This window comes from Zalophus californianus, chromosome 1 (assembly GCF_009762305.2).
Source record: "Zalophus californianus isolate mZalCal1 chromosome 1, mZalCal1.pri.v2, whole genome shotgun sequence".
NCBI lineage: Eukaryota > Metazoa > Chordata > Mammalia > Carnivora > Otariidae > Zalophus > Zalophus californianus.
The window spans coordinates 167,033,451-167,046,008 of NC_045595.1; positions in this window are offsets into that span (position 1 = coordinate 167,033,451).

Here is a 12,558-nt window from a genome sequence, read left to right on the forward strand (position 1 = left end):
GGAGACCAGGGAGACAGGAGTGATTGACTGCTTTTCTCTGGGGGCGCACTGAGGAGTGAGGCCCCAAGTTCTTGGCTCCTCCAGAGCGGAGATTGGGAGGCCGCCATTTTCACTCTCGTCCTCCAAAACTCTATGGAAAGCTTGCAGGGAACAAAAGCTCCTGAGAGCAAACCTGAGCAGATTACTTAGCCCGGCCCCCGAAAAGGGTGGGGCAATTCCGCCTCCGGCAAAGACATTTGGGAACCATGGCAACAGGACCCTCCCCCAGAAGATCAGCAAGAACGGCCAACCAAGACCAAGTTTACCGATCGAGGAGAACAGCAGAACTCCAGTGCTAGGGGAATACTGCACATAGAATTCATGGCTTTTTTCCCATGATTCTTTAGTCTTTCAAAGTTAATTTTTTTTAACTTTTTTTTTTGAATTTTTCTTTTTCCCTTTTTCAACCAACATCTTATCAATCCCTTTTTTAAAAAATCGTTTTTTATTTTTCATTTTTAGAGTCATATTCTATCCCATCATAGTAGTTAACCTTATTTTTGGTATATATATATATATATATATATATATATATATATAAGTTGTTCTCTCTTTAAAATTTTGGGATACAGTTTCTTTTAACAGATAAAAATATACCCTAAATCTTCTAGTGTATGGCTCTGTTCTACTCTCCTGCCTGATCACATTCTCCCTTTTTTTTAAATCCTATTCGTTCTTTTTTCAACTAACTTCTTATCAATTCCTTTTATAAAATCTTTTATAATTTTCATCTTTACAGTCATATTCCATCCCTTCATCATATTAACCCTATATATTTTTGTACATATATAAGTTTTTCTTTCTTTAAAATTTTGGGAGGCACATTCTTCTAACAGATCAAAATACACCCAATATCTAGTGTGTGGCACTGATCTATTCATCAGCCTGATCATATTTGATCATATCCTTTTTTTTTGCTTTGTTTTGATTTTGTTTGTTTGTTTTTATCTTTTCCTTCTTTTTTTTTTTCTTTTCTCTTTCTTTCCTTTTCTTTTCCCCTGGTTTTAGGTCTTTTCTGATTTGTTTAGTGTATATTTTCTGAGGATGTTGTTACCCTGTTAGCATTTTGGCTCTCATTCATCTATTCTCCTCTGGACAAAATGACAAGACAGAAAAAATCACCTCAAAGAAAAGAACAAGAGGCAGTACCCACTAGAAGGGACCTAATCAATATGGACATTAGTAACATGTCAGAACTAGAGTTCAGAATGATTATTTTAAAGATACTAGCTGGGCTTGAAAAAAGAATGGAAGTTATTAGAGAAACGCTTTCTGGAGAAATAAAAGAACTAAAATCTAACCAAGCTGAAATCAAAAAGGCTATTAATGAGGTGCAATCAAAAATGGAGGCTCTAAGTGCTAGGATAAATGAGGCAGAAGAGAGAATTAGTGATATAGAAGACCAAATGATGGAAAATAAAGAAGCTGAAAAAAAGAGAGATAAACAACTACTGGATCACGAGGGCAAAATTCGAGAGATAAGTGATACCATAAGACAAAACACCATTAGAATAATTGGGATCCCAGAAGAAGAAGAAAGAGAGAGAGGGGCAGAAGGTATATTGGAGCAAATCATAGCAGAGGAGTTCCCTAATTTGGGGAAGGAAACGCATCAAAATCCAGGAGGCACATACAACTCTCAAAATCAGTAAAAATAGGTCAACACCCCAACATCTAATAGTAAAACTTAAGGAGTCTCAGAGACAAAGACAAAATCCTGAAACCAGCATGGGAGAAGAGATCTGTAACCTATAATGGTAGAAACATTAGATTGGCAACAGACCTATCCACAGAGACCTGGTAGGCCAGAAAGGACTGGCATGATATATTCAGAGCACTAAATGAGAAAAATATGCAGCCAAGAATACTATATCCGGCTAGGCTGTCATTATAAAATAGAAGGAGAGATAAAAAGCTTCCAGGACAAACAAAAACTAAAGGAATTTGCAAACATGAAACTAGCCCTACAAGAAATATTGAAAGGGGTCCTCTAAGCAAAGAGAGAGCCTAAAAGTAACATAGACCAGAAAGGAACACAGGCAATATACAGTAACAGTCACCTTACAGGCAATACAATGGCACTAAATTCCAATCTTTCAATAGTTACCCTGAATGTAAATGGGCTAAATGCCCCAATCAAAAGACACAGGCTATCAGATTGGATTAAGAAACAAGACCCATCGATATGCTGTCTGCAAGAGACTCATTTTAGACCCAAAGACACCCCCACATTGACTGTGAAGGGGTGAAAAACCATTTACCATGCTAATGGGCACCAAAAAAATGCTGGGGTGGCAATCCTTATATCAGACAAATTAGATTTTAAACCAAAGACTGTAATAAGAGATGAGGAAGGACACTATATCCTACTTAAAGGGTCTATCCAACAAGAAGATCTAACAATTGTAAATATCTATGCCCCTAACATAGGAGCAGCCAATTATATAAGCCAATTAATAACAAAAGCAGAGAAACACATCGACAACAATACAATAATAGTGGGGGATTTTAACACACCTTCACTGAAATGGACAGATCATCTAAGCAAAAGATCAACAAGGAAATAAAGATTTTAAATGACACAGTGGACCAAATGGACCTCACAGATATATTCAGAACATTCCATCCCAAAGCAACAGAATACACATTCTTCTCTAGTACCCATGGTACATCCTCAGAATAGATCACATCCTAGGTCACAAATCAGGTCTCAGCCAGTACCAAAAGATGGGGATCATTCCCTGCATATTTTCGGACCACAATGCTTTGAAACTAGAACTCAATCACAAGAGGAAAGTCGGACAGAACTCAAATACATGGAGGCTAAAGAGCATCCTACTAAAGAATAAATGGGTCAAGCAGGAAATTAAAGAATTTAAAAAATTCATGGAAACAAATGAAAATGAAAATACAACTGTTCAAAATCTTTGGGATGCAGCAAAGGCAGTCCTAAGAGGAAAGTATATAGCAATACAAGGCTTTCTCAAGAAACAAGACGGGTCTCAAATACACAACACCTAAAGGAGCTGGAGAAAGAATAGCAAATAAAGCCTAAACCCAGCAGGAGAAAAGAAATAATAAAGATCAGAGCAGAAATCCATGAAATAGAAACCAAAAGAACAGTAGAACAGATCAACAAAACTAGGAGCTGGTTCTTTGAAAGAATTAATAAGATTGATAAACCCCTGGCCAGACTTATCAAAAAGAAAAGAGAAATGACCCAAATAAATAAAATCGTGAAGGAAAGAGGAGAGATCACAACCAACACCAAAGAAATACAAACAGTTATAAGTACGTATTGTGAGCAACTATATGCCAGCAAATTAGATAATCTGGAAAAAAAGCATGCATTCCTAGAGATGTATCAACTACAAAAACTGAACCAAGAAGAAATAGAATACCTGAACAGACCTATAACCACTAAGGAAATTGAAGCAGTCATCAAAAATCTCCCAACAAACAAGAGCCCAGGGCCAAATGGTTTCCCAGGGGAATTCTAGCAAACATTTAAAGAAGAATTAATACCTATTCTTCTGAAACTGTTCCAAAAAATAGAAATGGAAGGAAAACTTCCAAACTCGTTTTATGAGGCCACCATTACCTTGATCCCCAAACCAGACAAAGACCCCATCAAAAAGGAGAATTACAGACCAATATCCTTGATGAACATGGATGCAAAAATTCTCACCAAAATACTAACCAATAGGATCCAACAGTACATTAAAAGGATTATTCACCACAACCAAGTGGGATTTATTCCTGGGCTGCAAGTTTGGTTCAACATCTGCAAATCAATCAGTGTGATACAATACATTAATAAAAGAAAGAACAAGAACCATATGATCCTCTCAGTAGATGCAGAAGGAGCATTTGACCAAGTACAGCATCCTTTCTTGATCAAAACTTCAAAGTATAGGGATAGAGGGTACATACCTCAATATCATAAAAGCCATCTATGAAAAACCCACAGCGAATATCATTCTCAATGGGGAAAAACTGAGAGCTTTCCCCCTAAGGTCAGGAACACGGCAGGGATGTCCACTATCACCACTGCTATTTAACATAGTACTAGAAGTCCTAGCCACAGCAATCAGACAACAAAAAGAAATAAAAGGCATCCGAATTGGCAAAGAAGAAGTCAAACTCTCACTCTTTGGAGATGATATGATACTTTATGTGAAAACCCAAAAGACTCCACCCCAAAACTGCTAGAACTCATACAGGAATTCAGTAAAGTGGCAGGATATAAAATCAATGCACAGAAATCAGTGGCATTTCTATACACCAACAACAAGACAGAAGAAAGAGAAATTAAGGAGTCGATCCCATTTACAATTGCACCCAAAACCATAAGATACCTAGGAATAAATGTAACCAAAGAGGCAAAGGATCTGTACTCAGAAAACTATAAAATACTCATGAAAGAAATTGAGGAAGACACAAAGAAATGGAGAAACGTTCCATGCTCATGGATTGGAAGAACAAATATTGTGAAGATGTCAATGCTACCTAGAGCAGTCTACATATTCAATGCAATCCCTATCAAAATACCTTCCACCTTTTTCAAAGAAATGGAACAAATAATCCTAAAATTTGTATGGAACCAGAAAGACCCTGAATAGCCAGAGGAATGTTGAAAAAGAAAAGCAAAGCTGGCGGCATCACAATTCCTGACTTCAAGCTCTATTACAAAGCTGTTATCATCAAGACAGTATGGTACTGGCACAAAAACAGACACCTACATTAATGGAACAGAATAGAGAGCCCAGAAATGCACTCTCAACTCTATGGTCAACTAATCTTTGACAAAGCAGGAAAGAATGTCCAATGGAAAAAAGACAGTCTCTTCCACAAATGGTGTTGGGAAAATTGGACAGCCACATGCAGAAGAATGAAACTGGACCATTTCTTTACACCACACACAAAAATAGACTCAAAATGGCTGAAAGACCTAAATGTGAGACAGGAATCCATCAAAATCCTAAAGAAGAACACAGGCAGCAACCTCTTCGACCTCAGCCACAGCAACTTCTTCCTAGAAACATTGCCAAAGGCAAGGGAAGCAAGGGCAAAAATGAACTATGGGGACTTCATCAAGATAAAAAGCTTTTGCACAGCAAAAGAAACAGTCAACAAAACCAAAAGACAACCAATGGAATGGGAGAAGATATTTGCAAATGACATATCAGATAAAGGGCTAGTATCCAAAATCCATAAAGAACTTGTTAAACTCAACACCCAAAGAACACACGATCCAATGAAGAAATGGGCAGAAGACATGAACAGACATTTTTCCAAAGAAGACATCCAAATGACCAACAGACACATGAAAAAGTGCTCAACATCGCTCGGCATCAGGGAAATCCAAATCAAAACCTCAATGAGATACCACCTCACACCAGTCAGAATGGCTAAAATTAACAAGTCAGGAAACGACAGATGTTGGTGGGGATGTGGAGAAAGGGGAACCCTCCTACACTGTTGGTGGGAATGCAAGCTGGTGCAGCCTCTCTGGAAAACAGTATGGATGTTCCTCAAAAAGTTGAAAATAGAGCTACCCTATGACTCAGCAATTGCACTACTAGGTATTTACCCCAAAGATGCAAATGTAGGGATCCGAAGGGTACGTGCACCCCGATGTTTATAGCAGCAAAGTCCACAATAGCCAAACTGTGGAAAGAGCCAAGATGTCCATCAATAGATGAATGGATAAAGAAGAAGGGGTATATATATACAACGCAATATTATGCAGCCATCAAAAGGAATAAACTCTTGCCATTTGCAACAACGTGGATGGAACTGGAGGGTATTATGCTGAGTGAAATAAGTCAATCAGAGAAAGACATGTATCATATGACCTCACCGATATGAAGAATTCTTAATCAGGAAACAGACTGAAGGTTGCTGGAGTGGTGGGGGGTGGGAGGGATGGGGTGGCTGGGTGATAGACATTGGGGAGGGTATGTGCTATGGTGAGTGCTGTGAATTGTGTAAGACTGTTGAATCACAGACCTATACCTCTGAAAGAAATAATACATTATATGTTAAAAAAAAAAAAGAAGAAAAAGAAGAAGATAGCAGGAGGGGAAGAATGAAGGGGGGGAAATCGGAGGGGGAGATGAACCATGACAGACTATGGACTCTGAGAACCAAACTGAAGGTTCTAGAGGGGAGGGGTTGGGGGGATGGGTTAGCCTGGTGATGGGTATTAAAGAGAGCAGGTACTGAATGGAGCACTGGGTGTTATACGCAAACAATGAATCATGGAACACTACATCAAAAACTAATGTTGTAATGTATGGTGATTAACATAATATAATAATAAAAATAAATAAAAAAAGATTTGGGTTTTATGTGCATGCTTATTAAATACGTACTTTTTTTCAGTAGCTGAAATGAAATAAAGTTTAAAATTGAGGCAATTATCTCAATAATATATACAAAACATTTTCTTCAACTTCTAAATTATTAGAAAACTAAAATTACTTTCTTGTTTAAATTACTTGGATAGTTTCTCAGAAAAAGAAACATGCTAGATAGCCATATAGGAAGGTTAAAATTAAAACCAATTACTTCTCCTTACTGACCTTAGTTAACACTTCTATCAGTTTCCTTCCTGTCATTTTTCTGTGTGAGCTTATATTATGGATACGGTTCAGTGTTCTTTCTTTTCATATTCCAGCATATTCTTATTTGGTAAAGGTTTTTTTATAGCCGACTTTCAGGGTCTACATATTCTTATTTCCCAGAAAAGTACTACAGTACATCTAAGAATTCTGCATTTGGGAACATTTAAGTGGCATCTAATACTTTTTGATTAAAAATAATACAGTGATAAACATCCTTGTACATAAATCAATATAACTACCATTCTAAGGTCATGAGTAAATGATGACATTATGTGAGTAATACAGGCTTAAGTCAGATCCTCTGATAACCCTAGGCACGTGGACAGCCACAGTATATTTCCCAGACACCCTTGCCGGTAGTGTGACTATGCGACTAAGTTCTGGCCAGTGGAATATGAAAGTGTCCTGTGGCAGCTCCCAGGAAACTTCCTTACATTACTGATGCCCTTTGCCTCTGTTTTTGGACCTCTATTTTGGATCATGGGATAAAGGCTACAGATCAAGGATGGTGGTGTAAAATGAGAGAAATTTTCATTACATAACCAGTGACAAAGTGGAAAAAAAAGGATTAAAGTTTTAATAAATCTCTTGATGAGAGATAGTGAATCACCTTTGTTCCAATTTGTATTTCAAGAGTGAGGGTGATGCCAAAAAGGTGATTTATCTCTGTAGGATTTAAGAGAGATTCCCGGGTCCCCTTTCTCTCACCAGTGGGAACTGTGCATTATTCTCTGCCACCTCATTTTAGCAACATCAAAATATATGTTAGGAAAACAATACCTTTTAAAAAGTGAATCATTTCCAATTCCCAAGTGGTAAATAACTTCTAAAAAGTACTATATTTCTTCTTCATTAATTTTTCATTTTAGTCAATTGTTCACTACTGGAAAAAAGAAAAAGTTACCAACTACATACAAGAGGAGAACTAGCTTAGGGACCTGTATAGCTTTCAGGCAAGGTTGCATGAAATTGTCAAACCATAACTCTCCCAGGATCTTCCAGTGTTAGTTGATTAGCCAAACTAGCAGGACTATTCAGTAATGGATTCCTCTTTGGGCAATGCTAATAGAGCTCTACTCTTGATGAAAACTAACCTCAAAATTTGGGCCACATTGATTTTCACTAAACCTCCATATAATGATGGCACTTCATCTTTCAACATGGAAAATGAAAGGGAAAATTGAGGTAATTATGTCAGCAATTTAAGTAAAACAGAAAATATCCAGATACTTGAGGCAAAGGAAACTGGAGCTTTGAACTATGCAGAGATAACAATCTGAGCTCTCGATCTCACTTTTTCAAGAATACGAAGCATTTTACAAATGAAGTTTACTGAGCAGAGATTTCCAAATCTTCTGTCTAGTACCTGTGAGCAGAAAGCCCCAAACTAATTCTTTCCCAGCTATCTCAGCAAAAAGTGGCATTAACCAAGGTTATTTTTCAGTTCTCCTGTGTTATTCAAATTTGTAGAGACTGATGCTGTTTACCAACAAACAATCAGGCAAGATATTCTCACAAACATGAAAAGGTGACATGTTTATCCAGTTTCCACTTCCTTTCAGCCTCTGAAGGAGATGGGCCACCATCAGGAGAAATATGGGTAACAGCTATCAGAGATTCTCCCTTTGTCTCCCACTAGTGAACTCATTCCCACTAAGGAGGTGCCTCTCCTCCCAGCCTCCAGTACTTCCTTTGCCACATTTGCTCCCAGTATCTCTGCTTTGCTGTTTTATGTTCTTTACTGCTCTGGCCTATTGTCCCTGCTGATGTCATCACTCACTATGCTCCAGGGCCAGCCCTGCGGAATGTGGGCCCCTCAGTACTTTGATGCCAAGCCTCCTTCTGTTCTGTTTCTCCTGATGCTATAGGATAATTTGGCATGACTTTGGAGCTCATCACTGTCCACCTACTCGTGGCCCTTTTATCTATTTGATCCATATTATTAGCTAACATAAAAGAGGACCCTCTGCTCCTAAGTCCCTACCTTTAGACATTTAGTGTTTCAAAATCATTGCACTCACAGACTGCCAAATTTTGTAGTATTTTTATTAATTCATTCTGTTACTGTTACTAGATTGATTAGGACTTTTGGTTTTCAGAAGTACCGGACATATGGATGGTGGGTTTGCAAGTTTACCAGCTGTGATGTTTATTTTGTATCAACTTGACTGGATCACAGGTCACCAGATATTTGGTCAAACATTATTCTGGGTGTGCCCGTGAGGTGTTTCTGGATGAAACTAACATTTGAATAAATGAGTAAAGCAGATTGCCCTCCCTGATGTGGGTGGCCTCATTTAGTCATTTGAAAGAGTCTGGTTAGAACAAAAAGGCTGAACATCCTGTGACTAGGAGAGAATGGTTTCCACCGGACTGTTTTTCAAGCTGGGACACTGGTTTATTCCTGTCTTTGAAACTGAATGGAAATAATAGCTCTTTTGGGGTCTTAAGATGCTAACTTTCAGACTGGAAATACACCATCTGCTCTCCTGGGACCTTTGGACCCAGGCTAGAACTACACCACCAGTTCTCCTGGGCCTTGATGACTGCGGATCGTGAGACTTGTCAGCCTCCATAATTATGTAAACTAATTCCTTAAAATAAATCTCTTTATATACAGTACATATATCCCATTAGTTCTTTTTTCCTGGAGAACGCTGACTAATACAACAGGTAGTCCTGGCATTTGTTTTATTTACTATCTAACTACTTGTTTTTCTAAATTACAAGTTTGGATTGTTTTATATTAAATGTCTCCCCACTTGTAAATAATTGAGGAACCTCATTCTCAAAAGCAATTGATCTGTGATCGACTTGCTTTTTCCCTTATAAATATGGAATGAAAGCCAATGTGTACTAGCTTAATAGCCTCCACAGTCATAATAGAAGGCTCTCCATCCTGTTATAATTCTCTCCAAGTGCTCTGGAAATCCTTCAGATTATGCCTCATGTGTGTTCACAAACGAGTGTCTCCCATGGACTTCTTCTCCTGCTCTTTTCTCACTTCTAGAAGTTTACTACCTTACATTTTCCACAGCTGACAATGTCCCTTCCTGAACCATCATTTCTGTGATGCTCCCAAAGCTAAACGCCAGCACTTGGAGACCCAGAGAGTACTCATTTCTGTAAGATTAGATTCTTCCTGGGTCAGGAAATGCTTTTTTCCTCAACTCTGTGTCACTTCCCAAAACAAGGGATGACAGCCGGACCCTGGGAACTGTCATGAGAGCCTGTGAAACTCTAGGCAGAGGCTGAGCTCCTTGTCTTTCCAGTTCTGAATTTCCCCTCAAAGTTTTAAAAATTTTAGGCTCACTGTTAGTCAGTCCTCAAACTCAAGGTAAAGTGCACTTCTTTACCGTCAGCTGATCTGAATATGTCTCCTGACACAGAGCCGTAACCAGGAAGCTCAGTATGGAGAGAACAAACTTCATCTAGCTTCAGAGATCACTGCCCTACCCTGTTGCATTAGGTAGCTTATTTTAAGTTCAATCTTTCTTAAAGTTTGTGAAAGTAGGAAGAGAATGTTGAGAGTAGGAAAGAGAAATCCCTTTTAAAAAACCAGGTGACTATTTTAAAGATATTCATTTGTAATTATTTTATTAAACGATCATCTTTTACATGTAATCAGACCTTACCCCTGAAGTACAAAAACAAAAACAAAAACAAAAAACAGTTTGAGGTATTAAAACTGAAGGAACATTTGCACATATTTTGTAAGGCTTTTACACTACAGTAACCAAAATATTCAGTGCAACTAAATACTACATATAATTGCAGGTTGAGAAGAACAAAGCTATATAAAACAAAACTGGTTTGTCTCATTATAGCTCTGATTCTCCCATTTATGGTGACAGGGTGGCAAAAAAATAATGTGAGATGTAAGTTGCTTGCAAAATGATGTGTCCATTATTCAATTTTAAAAAATGGTATATAGAATGTAAAAGGTCAACACCTGAAACAGTCGCCATCCCCAAAGCACAAAATCAAACTGACCAACTGGTTTCAGCGATAAAAGTCCTATTCACAGGCCTTAATCCTCAGATTAATGGGAATTCACTTAAAGTATCTGAAATAGATTTACCAGACTATTTTAACACTATCCATGTACATATAAGTTCACATAAGTAGCATCCATGGTCCATATTTTTTTTTCTGTAAGATTTTTCCCTTTAAAGTAGAAAATAAATTTTTAATACAGATAAAGTTCAGAATGGTCACTTCAAAGGGATTTTGAAGTAACACAGGGAAGAGGAGTTTGGCTTTTTAAGTGTTAGACTTTTTTAATATTGGATAAATTATCCAAAGACTTTCCAGATCCCATTTCACTTTGACTGTATCTAAACCTTGAAAGAGAAAGCTGAGGCAATCATATAGCTAATGATTATAATATAAACACTTTCTTCTGATCTGTTCAGGCAAATTGGAGAAAAGGTGTTTTTTGATTTGATGATTGATTTAATTATTAATTTCAGAGCATAGTTACTTCATTTGAAACAAATTTAAAATTGCATAGTGATTTGCATATAATATAGTAAATTAAGTTCTGAATAATGGGTCACAAATGGTGAATAGAAATTAGTCTCTACAGCAGTGGTTACAGGTAACATAGCACTTCAAGTAGCCACACATTCTAGGTTTTGATGTTTGTCTCTGAATTGTTCTATTCAGTTGTGTACATAGGCTGAAAAAAGGGAAGGTTGATTTTTTTTTTTTTGTAAAAACATAGGCTGCTTAAAACTTGGCTTTTAAAAATTTTTTGCAAAACTGATAAAGGACCACATACTTCCTACAGTTTACTACATAGGAAAATACTGTTTATTCCATGGCAATCATGATACTTTCAAGAAGACACCTGAATGAGTAGGGCTCCTCCAGATTCTTTGTTTAGCCAGCATCAGAAATTTGTGGGAAAAGGACATTTTTTCATAAAGACTCCAACAGTGTTCTTCAAAACACACTTACCCTGTTTCTTCTTTGTCACAGGGGGGGAAAAAAAGGAAGCTAGGTTGTTAAAAACCCCCATGGGAACCCTATGTGTATGTGTGGGGACACTGTCCTCTCCCACAGCTATGGTTTGTTTTCCCATGTAATGGCTCTTGAATGAAGAATAATGATCTTTACAGTTGCCTCCCTGCTGGAAGCACAGCTGCAAAAACAGCTGAGCTGTTTACCTGGGAGGAGAGTCAACATGTGCTGATGTTCTCCCTTGAACCAGGAGAAAACTGATCACAGCCATTTCTATCCAAATGACTAATGATCTAGGGTCACCTAGTATCCGTTAGAGGTTAATGATTATTTTTACTGTTTGCTACACAAGTAGATGCTCCAGGTTAAGATACATTTCCCAAGAGTTTGTTGTTTTGTTTTGTTTTGTTTTTTTAATGAATGTCATCAGACATGGAAATCAGCCAAAAACACAGGTCATAGAATAAGTAATTAAATCTCAGGTGTCCAAATTGGCCAGTCCAATTAAAACATATCCCCAAGCTGGAATTATCTGGAATAAAACAAAAAAGTAACTTTCATTTTAGGACCACATATACAAATCTAAATGCCATCACATTGGGTTTCAATGTTTAGGGGGAAAAATGTAACAAATGTATTTTTTCTATGCCCATCTTTTATCTCTATAACAACCAATAATCAAAAGAAAATTGAAATAAAACGAAATATGACTGATCCTGAAAGATCTAAGTCCTGAATATTGTTTGCTTATTGTCATTATACCCATTGGTGCCATACAAATCGGGCTAACCAAATACATAAGTGACAAGAACAATATCATCAAAATTCTTTCACTATCATCATGCTAACGAGCTACACTGAAATCTATCAAGTCTACAAATATCAAATGCTGGCTGGCATTCAGTTTGGATGAAACACTGACCAG